The sequence below is a fragment of the Delphinapterus leucas genome, chromosome 4, assembly GCF_059928025.1.
Source record: "Delphinapterus leucas isolate spDelLeu-1000000601 "Yukka" chromosome 4, BTC_Dleu_Yukka2, whole genome shotgun sequence".
In the NCBI taxonomy this organism is placed as follows: Eukaryota; Metazoa; Chordata; class Mammalia; order Artiodactyla; family Monodontidae; genus Delphinapterus; species Delphinapterus leucas.
In genome coordinates, this window is record NC_143132.1 from 14,192,922 (window position 1) to 14,204,535 (window position 11,614).

Genomic DNA, 11,614 nt, shown 5'->3' on the forward strand with positions numbered 1-11,614 from the left:
AAGGTGATCAGTTGTGGTGAACACAGCAGAGGTTGAGAAACACAAAAATGGGGAGGGGTCACTGGGATTGGCAAAAGAAAGCATTAAAAATCTCTTAGAGTGACTTCCCTGGTGGTCCAGTGGTTAAGACTCTGTGCTTCCACTGCAAGGGCATGGGTTCAATCCCTGGTTAGGGAACTAAGATCTCACATGCCTCGTGGAGTAGCAAAAAAAAAAAATCTCTTAGAGTCAAGTAGGCAGGAGAAGAAAGTAGAGTTGAGGAGACTGATGAAGAAAGACCCAGAAGAAATAAAATGAGAAAACAAGGCAGAATGCCACACTAATGGAAGGCTAATGATTAGAAGGAAGAAGAAAAAAATAGCTGATCCTCTTAGAATGAAGGGAAAACACAACACAGATATGATTTACTGTTAACCCAATCACCTGCTTTCAAAATTAAATGTATTTATTTACATAAATCTATAATTATTAAATATTTCTTACACATGATGTAATCTACTATAAATTATACGTGCAGTTTAAAGACCACATTAAATGAACACTGACTTTGAACTAAAGGAATGTCCATAAATATTATAATAATACTGGATTTTTGTGTGACTATTTTATAGAATTGGATAGATTAAATCTAATATATATGAATTACAAAGTATCTAGTGGGATAATAAATGGCTTATTTTCTATTTTTTTGGATGAATGATTGTTAATAATTATTTTTTCCCCAAATTGGAGAAACTTCATGGAGGATGAAGAAAGTAGGAGATAAACAATGTCAAGAGGGGGAAACAAATGAAAATTTCCAAATTTGATGATGTTCCCAGCATAGAGAAAAAGGATTGATTCAAGAAAGAAAAATTAGTTTAGAAGATCAATAGTATATTTGGTAAGAAGTAGTAAAGAGCTGGAAGAAGAATATAAAACTTTACTACCACATATTCTGGGAGTTTGCAGTGTTTTTATGGAGAGGACTTCACTTTACAAATGAAGGTTGGCGATACAAAGGTTCTGAATTTTATTTAGGGTGGCACAAAGTCATTGTTTATGATTAACATGAGAGTATCAGTGCAAAAAAGAAAAGGAGAGTATGGGAAAGATGAATTAAGTTGTAGTAAATTTTGCATTTTATTTAATGTGGTGAATTTTTACTAATGAAGAACTGAATGTAATGACATATTACAGTGATAATTGGGAAGTAAAATAGAAAGGAATTTCCAGAAGAACAAGATGAAATTGTACATGTTAAGGAAATATTGTCCAGAACAACTGAGCATTTTTGGGGTGGTGAAAATAGCAACTGAAATTCTTTATAGTCCCATGAAAGTCCAAAATCTAAAAAGGAACAGATACTTAACTGAATAAAATGGTAGAACAAAATAATTCCACAAAAGCAACATGTATGGTGGTTCTAGTATTCTGAAGAGCCTGCACAAGGCAAGATGGTTTCCAGAGTATAGAATGCACAGAGCAAAATCAAACAAAAAGTAAAAGTAATAGTAGGGTTCTTACTTTTAAAGACCTTACACATCTTACAATTCGTAACATAAGACACTTATGCAAACAAATAAATGCGCAATATGATATAGTACAAATTATTTGCAAAAAATAGTTTCAAATAAAGTACCAATTTTCAGAAGCTTTCTTCTCATTCACTGAAACTCAATCCTCATTCAGCATCTGAAAAAGGGATTTTCAAGTCTCATGGTCAAGTATACATACTCTACTGAGGTTGAGTTGAGATTAACTTGGTAGGCCTGAATCAATTTTCTATCAAAAGCTTATTTTGAAAATATTCAGTTGAATGCAGGCAAAACTGCCTCCACATGGTTATTTTTAAAATAACCAGTTTGACTTAACATGGCTTATTCTTTATTTCTGTGTAGAAACACCCATCATTTTCTTTAGGAAGCCTGTACACTCATAAGACTTTCATATTTTAACATATACTCTAAAACAGTACTTTTCAAAAAAAACTTAAAAAATTATTTCTCAACTTAAAAGTATTTTTATTGCACAGATATGTTAGTTTGTTGAATGACGTCAGATTGGTTCTTTCTATATGATTCTCCAGAGGACATTTAAAAATTCTCCCTTACATTCCAGTTGGTATTCTTATTATACTGCCTGTCATACAAGAGGTGCTCAAGTAAAATTTTAAGAATGAATGCATATTGTGAATATCCCTAAAGGGACTTTATTTTACAGCATTTGACAGTGTATTTTTCATCTTGGAAACTTGGGTTTTTGGAATACCTTTTAATACCTCCCAGACCCAGTGTTCCTGGAGAATACTGGAGAATGTTGCTTACATAAACTGCCACAAATCCAATGCAATCAAGGCTAATACTCAAAGAGAGACTTTTTACTCAAGAGTGTTTATCAAATAATGGTTTCAAGGAAATAGGATATGACTAAATGAATTGGCAAAGAAGTAATGATCACTGTGTCTCCGAATACCAACCTGATTATGTCATTCATTTGCTCAAAAGCTTCTTATTCTCCACTATATTTAAAATGAATTCCATGCCTTTTGCAATACCTTGATATTTAAATTACTTTATTATTTGACCCCAGTATATCAGATTCTTTTCTCTAGTTTGTTCCTGTGGTGGGGGAAAAAAAGAAAAGCATACCTGACCTCACAGAGTCTGTTTTATTGAGAAGAAAAGAGAGTAAACAAAATAAATAAGTACAATTGGCTATATGGTGATGAATGATATGAAGAAAAATTAAGTGGAGAAAGATATATGGGAAGATAGAAGTTATAAATAAGAATGATCGGGGAAGGCCTCGCCTAGATGGTGACATCTGTACAAGACCTGAAGAGGGTGAAGGGATGAGTCACATAGACTCATGACATTAAAGTTGCAGGTAGAAGCATAGAAAGGATAAAAGCCCTGAGTGGACCCATGACTGAAGTTCTCTGAGGACTGTTTCACATCATTTCTCTTTCCTTTTTCTCTACTCCTGTGTCACCCACCTTCTATCTCCATTTATTTACCCAATCAGTCAGTGATTTTGTTGTATATGCACTTTTCTTCCTCACTAAGTTGGAGGTTCTTTGAAGGCCTATTCTGGGTCTTATTCATCTTTTTATTTTCAGTAGTGCCTAGTGTGATGTTATGTTTTTTAGGAAGCTCTCAACAAATACTAATTAAATTGAAGGCATATTTCTCAATTTGGCTTTCCCATTTCCATCCCTCTCCTATGTGCTGCTGTAGATTTTAGGATAATATTAATGGCACCTGACAAGGCAGGGATCCCTAATCTCCTATCTTTCTTTAGGAGCCTGAGATGGGAATCCTGTAGAGGATGGGAGATTCTCAGTGTTAGAGTTGGGAGGAATTACTCCCCTGCAACTGAAGAATTTTCTTTTTCTTGTGTCCTTGCTGGGTTGGCGATACAGAGCTTTTACTGCTTGGTGGCCATGTAGACCATGAAGTCAAACACATGGTTGCTATGGTCATATTAATTCTCCCACTGGGAAATGAGCTTCATGTAGTATTCACTGAATCAATGCCAACCTCAGCCTCAAAGCTGAAGGTGTGATTTTTCACTTTGAATATCATAGGAGGCAAACTGGTCTTTTTTATATCTCAGGATATGATCTTCAGAGAACTCTTCAATGTCTGCTTCATCACCTTCTTAATGCATCGTATTTGGTAGTTCTACTAGGTTGAATAGTATCCTGTCCAAATTCATGTCCACCCAGAACCTCAGAATGTGACTTTACTTGAAAATGTATTTGCCGATACATGTATAATCAAGATAAGATGAGGTAATATGGATTAGACTGTACCCCAGTTAATCCAATGACAGATGTCCTTATAGGAAAGAAGAGGGAAATTTGGTCAGAGATATGCACAGAGGGAAGAAAAGAGATACACAGGGAGAATGCCTGTACATTATATGTCTCTGTGAAGACAGAGGCAGAGAATGAAAAGATGCATCTACAAGCCAAGGAATGCCACAGATTGCTGGCAACTGTCAGCAGCTAAGAGAAAAGCATGGAACAATTATCCCCCTGAGTCCCCAAGAGGCAACTAATCCTGCTGACATCATGATTTTGCACTTTTGGCCTCTTGAACTGTGAGAGAATACATTTCTATAGTCTTCAGTCAGCCAGTTTGTGACAATTTGTTATGGCAGGCCTTGGAAAATTATACAGTAGCATTCTCTAGACAGTAGGTCAGACCTAATATAATCAGGTTGGGTGTGAGGACACAGAAGACCACACCAGTCAGTTTCAGAGGCAGCTCTGGGATAACTTCCCCCACAGCCTGGGCCGTGCCAGGAAATACAGGGGCTGTGCTCTGGACAGTACCATGGCCATAGTGCCACTGCCATTGGACCATCTTTGGTCTTCTGGGCAGCAGTGATGTCATGGACTGTGGTCGTCAGAGCTTTGTTAGTTCCCTCACAATGCCAAAATTTCATGAATGACCTTGGCTAAAGGAGTCAAGTACTTGGTGCAGTACAATGCTTTGGTGACAATCTTGAGGGAGTTGTCATTTCTCTTGGTTTAGTCTCATTCCCAAAACAGAGGCATCAGCAGAAGTGGGAGAGAAAATGACCTTTTGGCTTCACTCTAATAGTGGGGCTTGGCATTTTCTCAGGTTGTTATTACAAGAAAACTTTGGGAAGTATAGCATATGTCTATTACCTTGATTGTGGTGATGGTACAATGGGTGTTTGCATATGTCCAAACTCATTAAGTTGTACACATTAAGCACATGTAGTTCTTTCAACTATTCTTCAATAAAACTGTGAAAAAAAAAGATACATGGACTCTACAATATATCCAGCACCAGCATTACCCTGTTTGATGTTGGTGGTATCCCAATTCTAGAAAATGGAGCTGAGTTTTCCAATCACTATAAGTTTTGTGTTCTCAGCCTTGATGGTACCATTGAACTTGCATTGGCTGTTCTTGGGGTCAAGAAAAGGGTTATTTATGGCCACAATAGCCACATTGTAAGAATTGAAAACAACTCTGGTCACGTGATCACATCTGTTCATCCCAATCTTCACCATCATGTCTCAAGGATGAAGCTGGCTTTGGACCAGAAGCTGTGGCTTTTGATTGAATAAGGAAGAACAGAGGCTCAATTTAGCTTTCATTGGTTTCTTGCTATAGCTCTTATAAAATGGAAAAAGAAAGAGTTAAAAGAGTTTTTTTTTTTTTAATTCAAAGACTTCATATGTACTAAGCAAGAAACTCTTTGGAGATTTTATATATATATATATATATATATATATATAATTTTTTTTTTCTTCCTCAGTAAAGCAATCAGTAAAAAGTTGTTTTTGCCACAGTCACTTGTTTTGGGAACATCCCACATTGCAAAGATTGTTTTGCACTTTTCTGTGAATATCAGAAATAGGCAAGAACAATGAGATAGCTTTTTGCCATTGTCACAATCTTCAGTTAAGTGATGCATAGCTTCACAGTCAAATGTCGACCATGCCTGCAATGCTCCTTGATTAAAACATGGGCATTCTAAATCTCTTCTATTTCATAGCTAATATTTAATGAGACCAGGTTGTACGTCAAGAATTCCCATCTATGCCCTAAAAAACAGACAAGAATGTACTGAGTAACACAAGTGCATTTTATAGGTGGTGAGATAAATATTTTAATAAGATGTAAATCAAAATGACATATAGGATGTGACTATTGTCCTAAGTTGTAATAGTAAACTTTGCTTTAAATAAAGTGTAATATATTTCCTAAATTTTCTTCCTTAATTTCATATTGAGCAAAATACTAATCCTGTAGAAACAGTCACAAGTATTACGACCAATGTACTTGGCAGATTTTAAGCTGGAGAAGTAAATGTGAAGAGTAATACCAACTTGTGATAATAAACTTTTTGATAATATTGCCACTGAGTTTCTATGAGAAGAACAAAAGGTTTGGATTGGATTTAATTAAAAAATATAAAGACTGTGTTGTCTGGAAACTTTATGAATTGTGTCTCAGAGGATGTCTAAGGGATGGAGGCATGCTTTCTGCAATAAACAAGGAAGATTTTTCTTTACTTAATAAACGGTACCCTTACAGAGCATGCAGTCCAAGGCCATGATATTTTAGCTGAGGAAACTGAGGTTTGGAGAAAAGAAATTATTTGACCATCAGAAGAGCTGATAGTAATACTATTTATGAATCTACACAAAGCTGTCAAAATCAATTTCTTTGGGGTTCTTTGGGGCTCTTGTAGAATAAGTTGATAAACAATCAAATATAACATGCTTATTTCCTTAGGCCATACTTGCCCAGTTTGCTGGATTTGAGAATAGGCTGTTTAGTTGTTTTTGGATAAACTAATAAAATTATAGTCAACAATTATAATGTTAAATACAGGATGGAATTTGTGGGGAAGGAAATGTTGAACCATTAGCTCCAAATATGTTCCTCATGTAATGAGAAAAGCATGCATTTTTAAAACACATTTTCTTATTTGGTATTTTGTTTAGGTTCTAAATAAGTGGTTAAAAAAAGCTGACTCTTGCTATATCAAGATTCTGATTATCCAAACATTTAAACATATATATGTGGAAGCTTATAACAAAAGAAAGCATGCCATGAATAACATGAATAGAGGATATGTATTAAGTCTACGAAAAAAGTCATTTCTAGGATGACTCATTAGGCAAAATCCTTTTGTAGCAGCAGATAATGTCTTTTTATGAAGCCCACTACGGATGGGAAAATAGCACAGTAAAATTCACCACATTTATGTGAAGCAGTGTCAGGAGTGAGATGGTAGAGTGTGTGGTGACCCCTACCCACTCTCAGTTGTCCAGGTGACTGGCATCTCCCGTCCCCACCACCTCCTGGCACTTTGTGTTGCAACGAGGAAGGGGTCTCTCATGGGATCTGTGGGGTCTCTCATGAGAATATAGCTTTGGTTGAGTCTGTGCCTATAGACATGGCTGTGGCGATGCCTCTGGCTGCTGGGGTGTCTGCTATCTTCTATAAATGGCTATTTCTGTCACTGTTTACAAGTTAAATGCTTTTTGTGCCTCCAGACTGCTAGATTTGTAGGTGATGTGACAGACTGAATTTTTGTGTCCTCCCCCCACAAAGTCACATACTGAAATTCATTTTAACCCCCAATGTAATTGCATATGGAGATGAGACCTTTGGAAGGTACTTAGAATTATATGAGGTCATGACCATGGGGTCCTCGTAATGGGAAGGCAGAGAATGAGGTTTCTCTCTCTCTCCACTCCACCCTGCCCACAAACACAGAGGAAAGACCATGAGGACAGAGGGAGAAGGCAGCCACCTATGTACATCCCAAAGGGAGAGCCATCACCAGAAACAGAACCTACTGTCACCTTGATTTTGGACTTCCAGCCTCTAGAACTATGAGAAAATAGATCTCAGTTGTTTAAGCCACCCAGTCTATGGTATTTTGTTATGGCAGCCTGAGCAGATTAAGACAGTTGATTTCTGTAGCACTTCATGACATTGTTTCTAGACCTAATTCAACACTAATTATCATTGCAAATCCATTTTGAGGAGTGTCTACAAAGTGATGCATAGGTCAGGTTATTATGGTAACGGCATAGCATGGCCAGATGACAGGTCATATGATTCTAAAATGTACCAAAATTATGTTATAATAATACTGCTTGATCATTCTGATTGTGCTTGTGCAATGACACATTTAAAACTTTTGAATAAAATAATTTACTGATTTTTAATACACATTTCTATTAGCTCAATTAATTTGTTTTCTTATTATTGGTGTTATAAATAATTTTCACCGGTTGAGTTTTCAATAAAAGTCATTGATACAATGTTTTAAACATACAAACCTTGATGAATTGTTTTCAATACCTCAGCAGCATTTTCTGTGGATCCAGAAAAAAAAAGTACTTGCTTTAAATGCTGTGAATGTAAAATGAGAGTACATATATGTACTGTCTAGGATGAAGCCTGACACACAGTATGTGCTCAACAAGTGTTAGTTATCTTCCTTTCTCTCTTAGTTCTCATAGTTTGTCCTGAATGCTCATCCTGAAACCCCAGTGTCCCATAGTAAGGGAGAGGGGTGTAAATATTAAAGATTAAAGTGAAAGATTAAAGAACTTATAGTTCTTCTCCCTTTCAGAGTTGGTTGTCACAGACTGGACAGAAAATGAGTTGGTGGTTGTGGTAATAGTGTACTTTACACACATATAAAATACAGGAGATGGATTTAAATCAGATTTGGTGGCTTGTGATTTTGAGGACAAAGGGTCAAAGAGATCCCATAGTCCTAAATCACAGTGACTGTAATACATTGAACACCGACTCAAACTTGGATTGCCTTTAAGTTGCGGTTAAGAAGTAGAAAAACTTGAGAGCCATGATGGTGGTGGTGATTTTATTTGTAGCATAAACATTAATTTATATTTTTGAGGTGGGGCATATACTATTAAATTGAACCATATAAAATGGATTACACTTGAACATGTCTTGTCTGCTGAAACATCAATCACATATGGTTCAACCAAACAGTTCTGGAATGAGGAGAGCAAGTCCTGGCTACAATAGTCTCTAGTTATGTCATGTAAAATCCTGCAACAGCAGATCTCAGTTTGTTTCTCTGTAATATGGGCTCGTGATATTTGTCCTATTCCCTAGACAAAAAGAATGAATGTGAATGTGATTTGAAAACTGTGAATACCTGTATTCAATCAAATTAAGTCATGGTAGAACATCCTTAAATGTGTTGGTTAAAAAATAGTTCTGCCAAAACTACATTTGCTTGCATGTGGTTATGGGCACTTACCATTATAAAATTAAAGAAGTCCATGCAGATTGTGTTGAAGGTAATTCTTTAAGGCTTTTGAAAAATCTGTGAAAGGAACTAACTAAATGTATGAATCCAAGCATATCGTGAAGATATATAACTGGACACATAAAATAACTGCTGTCCAGAGAGGAGCAGAGGCTGTGGAGACCTTTGGACACAGCATAAATTTTTACTAGATAATGAAGTCCAAAAAGGACAGATTGGACATTAAATTCTACAGAGTCATTATTATGTACATTTTCACTGACTTTTTATAGTGCATAATCATATTACAAATCAGGCTTTACTATTTGAAAGGAAAGGCACTGACAAGGAAGCAAGTGATGTTTATCAAATTCCCCTCCCTTCCATTTTAATCACTCTGAGGACAAGGGAGATAACCAATGGCAGCTAATAATAAAACTGATAAAAATTCTTACATAAAATGCTTTCTTCCACACTAGGAGGCATGCACCTAATGTATATATTCACCACACTGTAAGTGACACACAATCTAGGATTTTGCTTCAAGACTTTTTAGTCAACTTTTTGGTACTTCCCTGGCGGTCCAGAGGTTAAGAATCTGTGCTTCCACTGCAGGGGGCATGTGTTTGATCCCTTGTTGGGAAACTAAGGTCCTGCATGCCATGTGGCCAAAAAAAAATAAATAGAATTTTTAGTCACTTTTGCTCTACATTCAATTGCAATGGACTGAATGTGTATGTCCCACTAAATTCATTTGTTGAAATCCTAACCCCCAATGTGATGGTTTGAGGAGGTGGGCCCTTTGGGAGTTAATTAAGATGGAGCTCTCATGAACTGGACTAGTGTCCTTCTAAAAGAGAACCTGGAGGCTGTCTTACCCACTGTCATCCCAGTGAGGATACAATGGGAATTTGACAGTCTGCAACTGGGAAGAGGGTCCTTACTAGAATCTGACCATGCTGGCACCATGATCTCAAACTCCCAGCCTCCAGAACTGTGAGAAGTAAATTTCTGTTATTTATAAGTCACCCAGTCTGTGACACTTTGTTATACCAGTCTGAACTAAGACATAATTTAAAATTGCATTTACCCGTGAAAAAATTATTTTAATATTCAAGGGCCTGCTTCCCACATAGAATCAAAACCTTTGGAATTAGAGTTGAGGAATCTGAACCTGAGAAGAAGTGATATGAACCTTTAGAGTATTTATAACAGCTTGAATAGAATATTTTCATAACTTTTTTCCAAATATAAATATTTCATTCTTTAATTTTATGATTGCTTACTTTAATTTTAGAAATTTTATAAATGGAAGAAAGTAAGTTTCCTAACCACTCTATTTTTATGATATATATTTTAATGGGGGTATATTTTTATTAAATATTATCATTTTTCACTTGTAAACTAAAGAAGTATTGTATGTATTATGTGCCTATAGCCCTTGGATTAATTTCTACCACATTTTGCCAAGTACGCTCTTTATATAGTTCTAGTTAGTTTTGAACCATATATCATTTTTCCAGTGAAAAGTCTAGAAGGTTCCCTTCTTATGTTTGAAGTCTCACTAGGCTCCAAATTACATTTCTACTACAGAGATTCAATTGCAAGAAGGAGGTAGGAGGAGAATGAAAAGTTTTCTGAGGAGAATTTTGTGAGGAAGTTCTGCTAACATAATAAAGTGATATTGTGAGTTATATATATCCAAAGTTTTCAGAACTTTTTTTTAACATTTTAGATTCTCCCAAAGTCTCTTTGGGAAAACCCTGAATTACTATGAATGGATGTTTACCTTATACCATGGAACATGCATTTAACCTAAATGTGTTTCCATTTTTACCCATTTTTTAAAAATCCAAACTTCATGTTGAAGTTCCCTGGAGTTATATGACCCCCAACTCGATTTTCTCAATAAGCTTATTGCAAAGACTTCACATGTACAGTTTATACACCAACTTATCTAAAAGTTTTCTTTACCATTTAATCACTGTTTAAGAGTATGCTATATATATCACATTATACATATCAATGCAGATTAATTTTCTGCCAAGATTTATTCATATGTTTGGATTTGGGTAAGGGTCTTACTTTTGAAGTCAATCTCTTTACCCAAGCTAATGAAAGAAATTGACAAAGTCTTTTTATGAACACAATATACCTCTCACTTATGAACTTGAGCATCATATGAACAGAAACTTATAGCTTGTTATATTCACTTGCTCCGTGGAACCACTTGCTTTAGTCTTCTGTGCTCTTTTTTGGAAAAAATGTTACTTATCTTTGTTTGAGCTGGTTCAATGACAATACAACTTAAGGAAAAAAATTAAGTTTAGCTTCAGAGGGCACATAGTAAATTTAATAAAATTATTATCTGGATAAAATTAAAGTTTTTAAAAAGCATGTGAAAACACTTCATGACTGATTTTTATTCATTTTTTTTTCCCATGAAGCAAAAGATGAAGGAAACATTAACTCTTGGCTTATTGGCAGCCTTTTCTCTGAATTTTCTGGGAGGAATAAGAGAGAAGAATCAGAAGAATACTGCTATGGCACTCAGGGTAATAGCCCTTAATAGGTCCAAGTAAGTGTATGTTCTACATTACCAAGGTCTAGAAATATCAGGGTAAGATTAAACAATAGAAGACATTAAGTATGTGATCTAATTGTAATCGTGTGTTTCTCTAAATTTCATTCTTATTTCACTTTAATAAATTTAATAGATTTATAGTAATTGCCAACAGTTGTGCTTAAATATTTTAATTATGATTTCTATTTTGGTAAATTGCACAATTAAGTAGAAATAGAACCTCTCACTTACCCACACATATGGAATCAATGTCTTAGAA